The sequence below is a fragment of the Cydia splendana genome, unplaced genomic scaffold (genome assembly GCF_910591565.1).
Source record: "Cydia splendana unplaced genomic scaffold, ilCydSple1.2 scaffold_158_ctg1, whole genome shotgun sequence".
Lineage (NCBI taxonomy): Eukaryota > Metazoa > Arthropoda > Insecta > Lepidoptera > Tortricidae > Cydia > Cydia splendana.
Window position 1 is genome coordinate 1 of NW_026946873.1, and position 10883 is coordinate 10883.

At 35.5% G+C, this 10883-nt stretch overlaps 1 long non-coding RNA gene across 1 annotated transcript; it reads left to right on the forward strand.

Annotated features, from left to right (window-relative positions):
* Positions 1-6274: 6274 nt before the first annotated feature.
* On the forward strand, positions 6275-7017 carry LOC134805545 (uncharacterized). The gene is made up of 2 exons (XR_010146317.1): positions 6275-6729; positions 6840-7017. It is a non-coding gene; the product is annotated as an uncharacterized LOC134805545 (long non-coding RNA).
* Positions 7018-10883: the final 3866 nt, after the last annotated feature.

Consider the following 10883-nt stretch of genomic DNA (forward strand, 5'->3'; position numbering starts at 1 on the left):
ATGAATGAACCATGAATGAACCATTGAACCATAGACTTATAATATATAGAGACGGTGTCTCAGCGAGCTGTCACTGTTGCCACTTTTGTTTAGTGTACGATTAACAATGAGGCCCACCTTGCTGTAGCCATGTCGATAAAGTCATATCGATAAACTATCGACATTTCTTGCAATTTTAATTTTACTTCAAAGGCTTAACGATACCTAAAATGAACAAAAACGCTTTTATTCTTTATTGGGGTTATCAGATCACAATTTTATAGTCACGGCCCAGCAGGGAACCAAGGGAAAGTTCAGATATTTAATTAAAATACATAAATACCTCCTAAAATAGGTGTTCCGCAATAATTGAATTATATTATTATATTATAATATATTCATTATCCATTAGCATTTCAATTATGTTTATGTTTAACGAAGATATTGAAGCTTCAATTAATCGCTATTTCGTTCCGCTGTGTAGCGTTTATCGATATATAACATGATTAGAATCGACTTTTCACATCCCTAAAAGAGCACACATATACGCTTTTACGCACACATATACAGCCTGGGCGCATCAAGAAAGGCAACACTTGATTTGAAGTTCATCTTGTCAACAGTATGGTTGTCCTTTTTTGACAAACGGCATTTTTAAAAGAGCGAGGAGAGAGAAATGATACTAGTTGCTGCGCCGTGAAAGAGAACAGAAAACGTTGGGCCCTTGCATTGAACAGAATGAATCTAGTATATACACGGACGTAGAGAGTAAACTGGATAGTGTACACTGGCCAAAAAGTGTGTCCACATGAGAGGTCAAACATGAGCCCTCCATCTCTTTCTAATTAGGGTGACCATAAGTCATATGAATGTGGGATACTAGCATAAGATGGAATGTATAGTTTGGCCAGGATCTTTTCTCGTTCGTGCATAATCAGAGAGAATCATACTGTATTTTCCCTATGCTAGTATAATTGCCCCAGAAAAGAGATGGATATAGTTTTTTTCTCTTCTGTAAAACGCTTCACACAACCCTACTTAATTTAGTCGTTATAACACCTTTTAGTCGTTATAAAAGCTGTTACAGATGGGATGGGCGTATTGAATCGCGATCATGGTCGATTGTGAGGAAGGTGGTCCGCCGTACGTCCATCAAAAACACAGCTATAAGAGAGAGCGAGACAGATATCCAGGGTGGGGTAAAACTTGTACTAGGTAACTAGGTAATTCGCAAATCGTGTCGATTAAAAACTATTAAATATATCTAAGCATATAACAAAACGCATGACAGTGACAGCTAATGTCACTTGATACTTAGTTACAATATTGCTATCTCTTTCTTTTTCCTTTTCCTAATGGCCGACCTGCCGAATACTGTAGTTGTGCGCGATTTAATTATAGTAATTAATATTAAGCGAATCCTGACATGCAAACAGTGTATTTATTATTGTAATAAACGCCCTGCATTTGTACAACGTAAAGTGCGGTTTATTTCCAACAAATTCCTTCAGACCAGCCCAAGCGTGCAGTCACCAATCTCCACGCCGATGCTGCGCCGGTCCACCGCGACCTTCTCAATAAAAACACTGCCTTCGGTCGTGTTTTAATTTATCACCACTCGTTACGAATTTAATTTCTACTTTGAACACTTGTATCGCAAATAACTTTATATTAATACTATACCGACTAGTTATCGATACTAGTCATTTTGTCAAGCTCTAGCGTAGCGTAGCGTAACAATTTATGTTTATACACGAAATTATCTCGATTATTGACTAAAATAATAAAATATTAGCACACAACGAAATAAAAACTTACATTTAACTGTGTAAACCGGCATCTTACACTATTTATGCTCCTCATAATTTAACAAAATACCTATCACTATCAATATCATACTCATGGTGTGTTCATATACCTGATGACTTCCCTTTTGCATACTTAAGCTATTCTTTAAGCGTAAGCGTCATTGTAGATCTGTGATTGCAACAAAATTTTCAAATTTGCCGCCTTTGTATACTGACGGAAATGTGTGTCCAACCTATGTAGTAGGGTTAGTAAGGTCATTTAGCATGCACTTTAGTCTCAGGCGATGCCGCTTGGCACCATTGTTCCTTAGGTCAAACAAAGTTGATCTGGCCCGGTAGCCAGGAGATCGTACCATGCAGGGCTATAACCGCGAAAATCGAAGTTCGCAAATTGCGGGGATTTTTCTCTGTCACTCTAATTACGCCTTCATTGGAGTAAAAGAGAAAGATCCCCGCAATTTGCGAATTTCGGTTTTCGCGGTAGCCGCTCTGACCCCCCAAAAAGGGGGGGGTGAAAGGGTCGGCTCCCCAGGTCCAATCTATGCTATATTCCTTCCTAGTCTTAGCAACTAGGGCAAGTTATATATCATTTTCGTATAAATTAGGGACGAGGAATTCATTTTTAAAATAATTATTATGCCTTTCCATACAAAAAAAAAAATTTTGTACAAAAAATGAAAATGTTATGTAATTTTTTGTGACAACTTTGGATGTTACAATCACAGTGTGGCGATTTGCACTAAATAAAAATATGGACAATGTAGCCCATGTATTCTTTATTCTGAAAAATATCACTTTAAAGTAGGCATTCATACATTTTTTCGTAATAAAAAAATAATTTATAGCGCGTGGCGGTAACGATTTCCATACAAATGGAACTATGCCCAAAGTCAAAGATTAAAAATGTTTACTAAAACACTGAATTTGGCATTTTAAAAGTTTAAATATAATGTTTTAATATTTTTTTCATGCGTTTTTGCCCTTTTTTGGTACAAATTTGTTGATTTTATTTTTCTTCCATACAAACTTTCTCCCCCCCCCCCCTATTTCCCCCCTTAAGGGTAGATAGTTTTAAATTAGTTTTTATTACTGACTTATATCTTTTTTAATTAATCGATGTTCAAATTTTCAGGTTAAAATGTTTAGTAGTTTAGGATCTACATGTGTTTGAGCTAAAGACATTTTATTTCATAATATCCCATACATTATAATATCTAACGAAATTCTGCTTACTTCCAGACATCATACAATCTAAACCCCTGAAGATATGAAGCTGAAATTTTCAACATCAATTAAATGCAACAGGTTTAAGTTTGAGATAAAATAAAATTTTATAAAATCAACCCTTAAGGGGAGGAAACAGGGGGGAGAAACTTTGTGTGGAAGAAAAATAAAATCAACAAATTTGTTCCAAAACAGAGCAAAAACGCATGAAAAAATATTAAACCATTATATTTAAAGTTTTAAAATGCCAAATTCAGTGTTTTTGTAAACATTTTTAATCTTTGACTTTGGACATAGTTCCATTTGTATGGAAATCGTTACTACCGCGCGCTATAAATAATTTTTTTATTACGAAAAAATGTATGAATGCCTTTTGCAGAATAAAGAATACATGGGCTACATCGTCCAATGTTTTATTTAGTGCAAATCGCCACACTGTGATTGTAACATCCAATATTGTCACAAAAAATTACATAACATTTTCATATTTTTGTACAAAAACCATTTTTTTTGTATGAGAAGGTATAGTAATTATTTCAAAAATGAATTCCTCGTCCCTCAATTATACGAAAATGATATATAACTTGCCCTAGTTGCTAAGACTAGGATGGAATATAGCATAGATTGGACCTGGGGAGCCGACCCTTTCACCCCCCCCCCCCCCTTTTAGGGGGTCTGAATGGTACGATCTCCTGGCTACCGGGCCAAATCAACTTTGTTTGACCTAAGGAACCATCGTGCCAAGCGGCATCGCCTGAGACTAAAGTGCATGCACTTCCATACATTTGTCTTACTCACTAACCCTACTATATATAGAATCGATTACATATATAGTGTGTCAAAGGACTGTCTAATTTCATATACTAACTTTGTCTTACACAAGTACTAGCACCCAAAAGAAAAGGATGGGTATAGTCTTGTTTGTTCCTATTTACTGACAAATTGGTTTGACCAGCTATATATAAATTGTTAGAATTAACGTTTGAGTAATTAAATATTATGTAAGTATAAATATGAGTCTGTAATGTCTAAGGACTTTGGATTTAATTTTTGGCAATTATATAGCTCTCATTACATTAAACATGCCGGAATAAGTATATCTTTATTTATTTATTAGTATACTATTTAGGTAAACTTATTTTTACATTAAGTACGTAATAACAATTCTGTAAGACCGATCCAAATCGTACCGATATCATAGTCACCCTAATGAGTTTGACAATGTTTTCTTGTATTGTACACGTGTGTGTGTGTGTGTACACGAAAAATATGTCATCAAGTTGGGGATACCAATTAATATTCAAAGTTACTACAATTTCTACCATATTCAATTTAATGTTTTTTTTGTTGTGCACATGCTTGGTTTAATCAGTTAATAATATTGACATCATAATAATTAACAAATTACTTAAAAGATATCAGAACTGTAATCGGAATATAGCACTAAAATAGTATAAGAAGGTAATTACCTTCAGTAGTATATTGATTAGGGCGAGCGAAGCGAGCCCTATCACTATTCGACAATCTATGCATTCTTGTGGTACACTTTACGGAAAAACTACTGCACTGTTAGGTTTGAGATTTAACATAGTAATTCAAATTCATGTCTAGATGTGTTATCAAACATAAAAATATCATTTTATAAACCTAAAAAAATAAAATAAAGGAATAACACTTTGTATTACTACTAACGCCATCTGTTGGAGAAGTGATGAAATGTTAAGTAATTATTTGTTTTTCTGACAGATGGCGTTAGTAGTAATAAATAATGGACATTCTTAGACAAATTGTAAAGCCCCACAGTAAAGTGGTATCCAGACGGGACTGATCATATCGGTCAAGTTGATCAGAAATGAAATTGGTGTCAATCTCCAATTTTAGATTTATGGTGATATTAGAGCCCTCTAAATTGAAAAAATGCCCCAGAACGAAAATACTGGCCTCACAAATTGGTATTCTTGCGTCCGCACCTCATTTTATCGGTAATATCGGTAATTATCGGCGGTTGAATTCGGCGAGCCAAATTGGTATTTGCGTCCGCACCTCCTAATTCGATCGTTGCCCGATCATCATGAATCAGATTGGTGAAAAATTTACTAATCTGGATACGCCTTAAGCTCAAGAAGGCTTGTGTTGTGGGTACTCAGACAACGATACCTATGTGGTGTTTTCAATTTCAATATTGTCGATGGTGCTTACGCCATTAACAACGATGAATACAAAAGTGGGTTAAAATTTTGGATTCTGACCCACCGCGCTTCGCTCTGATTGATTCCCAATTTAGCAATTAAAAGTTTCTGTGAGTATTGAAACATTCAATCTTGCTGTATATTCACTGATGAGCACTTAGGAGAGTAGAGGGTGGTTTGAGAAGTAGCTTGGTTCGATAGAAATTCAAGGTATGGTTTTAGCTGGCAGAAGAATAAAAGAATGAAAATTAGATGAAGCCTTATAAGCATCTCAACTGAGTGAGTTCTTCACATTTTTTATAAAGCTTGGTTTCATAAAGTACACAAAATTCCTCAACTCATTTGTTTTCAGGTCGAACCAAGTTACTTATCAAACCGCCCTAGTAGCACCCAAGATAAAGCTGATGCTGAACCCTGGCAGTACCTAGTTGAGCTCGGGTTTGGTGCAACATAGACATACGCTGTTTTGGACATCCAGCTCGTCATGATGATCACTTGGTAGAGCAGTACCCAAGATACCTGATGCTGAATACTAGGAATACCTTGTCGAGATTGGGTTTTATACAACATAGGCACACGCTGTTTTGGTCATCCGACTCGTCTTGATGAGTACTTAGGAAAGTAGTACCCAAGATAGAGCTGATGCTGAACCCGGCTGTACCTAGTATTATCACTGTTCGACAAACTATGCATTCTTTTGGTACACTTTACGGAAAAACTACTGCACTGTTAGGTTTGAGATTTAACATAGTAATTCAAATTCATGTCTAGATGTGTTATCAAACATAAAAATATCATTTTATAAACCTAAAAAAATAAAATAAAGGAATAACACTTTGTATTACTACTAACGCCATCTGTTGGAGAAGTGATGAAATTAACATTCGTGCTAATGTTAAGTACGAGTAATTATTTGTTTTTTTGACAGATGGCGTTAGTAGTAACAAATAAATAAATAATGGACATTCTTACAGAAAAATTGTAGAGCCCCACATTAAGCTCAAGAAGGCTTATGTTGTGGGTACTCAGACAACGATACCTATGTCACGGACTAGTCTACTAGGACGAGCAATCGCCATATTGAGTAGCGTACCCCGGAAGAAAACATTATTTTTGTATTAAACTTAGATGGCGTTTGTCATTCAGCGGGCTGTAGGTTGTGTAGTGTATTCCGCAAGAGGTCGCTGCCACTAGAAGAGTTGTAGACGTTGTAGTTGTTAGGTGTAGTTCTTAGTTTTTCTTATACGAGCGGATAGATGGCGCAATAATTTGTATACTACCGCATCATTTGCGTTTCTATGTGTGAACAGCGCATCTGTACACGTGTCATTGTGTGAGTTAGTTGCTTTGCTTTGCAGTAAACATTCGATGTTTTAGATAAAAATGGTCTTCACTTCACAGCAAGATGTGTTATTGTTAATCGTGTAAACACTAGCAGAAGTAGTGACTGCAAATTTTATAGATTTCCAAAAGTAGTGTGGAAACAAGAACAGCGCAATAAATGGATAATTGCCGTAAGGAGAAAAAAAGTAAGTCACCTAACCTAACCTCTAAAATCATATTACCTTCCTTAAATACGCAATCATTTGATTTATGTTATAATCGTATGAAGTTTTAACGGTGAATTATTTTGTTACAGTCCCGATGGATCTCTATGGCACCCAATTTGCAGTGCTCACTTTATCGGTGGTAGAAAGGCTGATGAACAAGTCAGTCCCAGTTATGTTCCAAGGATATTTCCCCCGCAGTAAAAAACAAAACGGATTGACGAAAATGCGGCAATATCGAGGTTTCAACGTTATATGGAACGAAGAAACGCGAAAAAAATAGAAGCAGTTAATGCTATTAATACAACTAAGTAATACAAGTGACTTTGAATTGCTGGAAAACAGTGTCAAGAATATTCTGCTCGTATGTTGAAGAAATAGCAGCTGGTACATCAAATTAGGTTTTTTGGCCAGACAAAAATGTTGTGCAGCAGACAATGCCAGAATGCTTCCGTCCGGAGTATAGTAACACTAGTCATTATTGATTGTACAGAGTTTCCTATAGAAGTACCATCAAGTGTTGATAATCGTGTGTATTGCTACTCACTCTATAAAAAGTGCTTATTAGTATTACTCCAGGAGGCTTCATTTCGTTCAAGTCAAAAGTAAGTGGTGAAAGAAAAAGTGTCTCCCAAATAACGGTAGTCAGGATTAGTCGACTACTTAGAAAATGGGGATATTGTATTGGCTGATAAGGGATTTCCGGCAATAAAGAAGGTAATTGATGAAAGTGGAAAAGAAAGTGCTATTATTATGCCACATTTTCTCCAGAATAAAGGTGAATTTACAAGGGAAGAGACCGATGCAACTTATAAAATAGCTCGAGTCAGAATTCATGCCGAAAGAATAATGCAGCACTTATATATACCTGTAAATTTATTTTATCATATTGATGATATATTACATGTTTGTTGTGTACTGGTAAACCTGCAACCACCTATATTTTCAAACAAATAAAACAACAGTTATTTTTTACAATATTTACATTATTTAAAAAGCTATTAAAACATTTTTAATTTAAATTTGTTTTTATTTCACACATAAAACCTGTAAATGTTATGTGACTTTTCATGTCTGAAGGACCCTTATGCACATGGAGCATAAGGAACCACAGACATTGACCGCCACATATTTATAACATGGGCCTGTGGACCTATGAAAATGTGTCAGTCAGGTTAGGGTTTAATATGACCAAGCACTGGACTGATCAACATTTTCATAAGTCTAATGTACAGTTGAATTGAAAGGCGAATACAACAAACATGGAACAAGTACTGGAGCCTAAAAGGTATATTTAAAAGTAACATGCCAATAGCCATTAAAACTAAAGTCCTAAACTCAAGTGTCTTGCCATGTATGACATACGGAAGCCAAACTTGGAAATTCACGGCAAAAGCTCAAAGAAAAATCATTACATATCAACGGGCGCTAGAAAGAAGCATGCTCAATATAAGAAAAATAGATAAAATAAGACACTCAAAAATAAGAGAAAAAACAGGAGCAACAGATGCCTTGAGCTATGCAAAAAGACTAAAATGGAAGTGGGCAGGCCACACAGCAAGGCTTACAGATAAGAGATGGACATTAATAGTCACCAAATGGAGAGGTCCACTTGGCAAAAGAGGCCGGGGCAGACCACAAATGCGTTGGGAGGAAGACTTAAAAAGAACAGCCGGCACAGAGTGGATGGCGACAGCACAAGACAGGGACAAATGGGCAGCAATGGAGGAGGCCTTTACCCACTAGGGATTCATTAGTAACAACACATATTATAAGTCATAGTATTATTTTAAATTTTTGTATGTAAACACGTTACAATGAATAAAGGGCTTTTTTATTTTTATTTTTTATAATGTACAGTCAAGTTCATAAATGTGTGTACATTTTTTCACCATATTACAATGGATAAAGATAAAGAAATTGATACATATTTATGAACTCGACTGTACATACCATTTGTCATATATTTCTTTATTTCAGTCACATGCATAAACTTACAGCTAAGGATGCCAAAACGCTTATGCGATAGGGACAATACATACATCAGAATCAAACATAGTCTAAAGATTCAAACATTAAAACAAAACAAAAACAATCAAATAAGGTCAGGTTAATATTTAGGTATGCTAGGATTCTAAGATATTAAAATGTTGAGTTCCTTACTTACAGCTAGGTATGTGTATTGCTAATTTTAACAAAGTGTGATACTGCAATATTCGGCTACTTTACTATACTTACATATAAAAAAAAACAGTAATAAACATTTTGAGTTAACAACATTTAAACATATAAATTATTATTTTTAACTAAACTTAATTAATCAGTATGCTTCATGCCTGTATGACAATGATGCTAACTGTACTTATTGAGATCAGTAGTACCTTACCTTTTATTACATATTTTAAAAGTTAATTACCTAACATTGTATTGATTATATTTTTACCTGTAAAACTATGCTTTGGCTGGTTTTTCTCACTCAAAGTTTGGTTTGTTCTTGTAGAATACAAGAGCGGTAGATAATGAGCGAAGTAAAATTCTTCACTTTTTAGAATTGCTGCTTTAATAAAGTCTTTGTGTCTGTCTGCTCTTACTATACAATACAACTACCTTTTGGTGAATATATAAAGAAATCACACATATAATAGTCATACCAGTGTCATACACTTGCACTTGAATTTGGGTATAATATAATATGGTTTGCTTCTTTTTAGTTCTGGTTGATCATTCACAAACTGCAAATATTACACTAATTATATTGTTGTTTATCAAAATCTACAATAGGTTGGTTTTTACAAGATACAGGACTTCTACTAACATTCTGACACATTCATTGCATATGTATAACAACACCGTCTACACTAGTGCACAACCAAGGCTGATCTTTGCGAACAATCACTCTGACACAAGAAATTCTTAGTCTCCTCGCCGAGTTCCACTCTTGACACATTGATTGTTCTATTGTGTCACTACATAATTTAAAAATTTCTTTATCTGCCAACACAACATTTGCTTCATAAAAGTTTTTTAATGTTTTTTCTATAACTAGACTAGCTTCACTTTGGTACACATCAAACTCTTTTCTAAAAATACTAAAGTTTTCAAGACATGTAACACAATCTTCTTTTTGAATATTAATATCAGTGTGTTCTACTAAATTTTGGATAACTTTGCTAACGGAAATTTCAATATCTTCTGTACAATTTATTTCAGCAGCTTCCAGTAAGTACACGTTTTAAGGCACAATCTTCCTTTAAATCTGAGACATCGAACTGAAAAGCTTCACACTTGTGTTTCTTTGATGTAGGATACATTTGGTGGAAGTATCTCCCTTTGGAATACTTTTCGTTCGTAAATTGTGGGACACTTGGCTTGCCCCATTTTTGTTCCTGGCTGGTTTTAGTGGTGGTGATTGATGTAGTAAATTAGTGCTGCAATGTGCTTGCATTTGCCACTTTTGTAACATGACGATTGATATTAAGAATTAAGGCTGCCTTGTACGCAGTCGCCGTCACAGAGGCTTGACGAACCACTCGGGCTTTGATTATGTAGCTCCTGGCCTGGCGCCTTGCCAAATGTCTTGCACCTCCAGTACGTGCCCAGCTAACACCAAATTTTTGCCCTTATTCATTGTCTCGAGCTGGAAGACAATTTCATGGGTTATGGCACGAAACCCTGTTCCCGTCACAAGCACGTTCATTTTAACTGAAAACCACAATGCTAATGTAATTGTCAATACAGCCATCGTCCAAAAATGTCGAATATACTGTAACATCATTAGATTTCATTGAAATTATTACGATGTTTACTTACTTCTCGTTTGAAAGTTTTGTGCCAGAATATCTCGCGAAAGAAAGATAGAAAGTTGCGCTCGCTAGGTGGCGCTGTGGTCGTGCATGGTCGGTCCCAAATGTCCGAAAACATGACTACCTATTCGATTTTTCGAAGATATATTTGATACGTAAAGGTGTATCCAGATTAAACAATTTTTCGCCAATCTGATTAAATTGCCCGATCGAATCGAGAGGTGCGGACGCAAACGCCAATTTGGCTCGCCGAATTCACCCGCCGATAATGAACGATATTACCGATAAAATGAGGTGCGGACGCAAGAATACCAATTTGTGAGGCCAGTATTT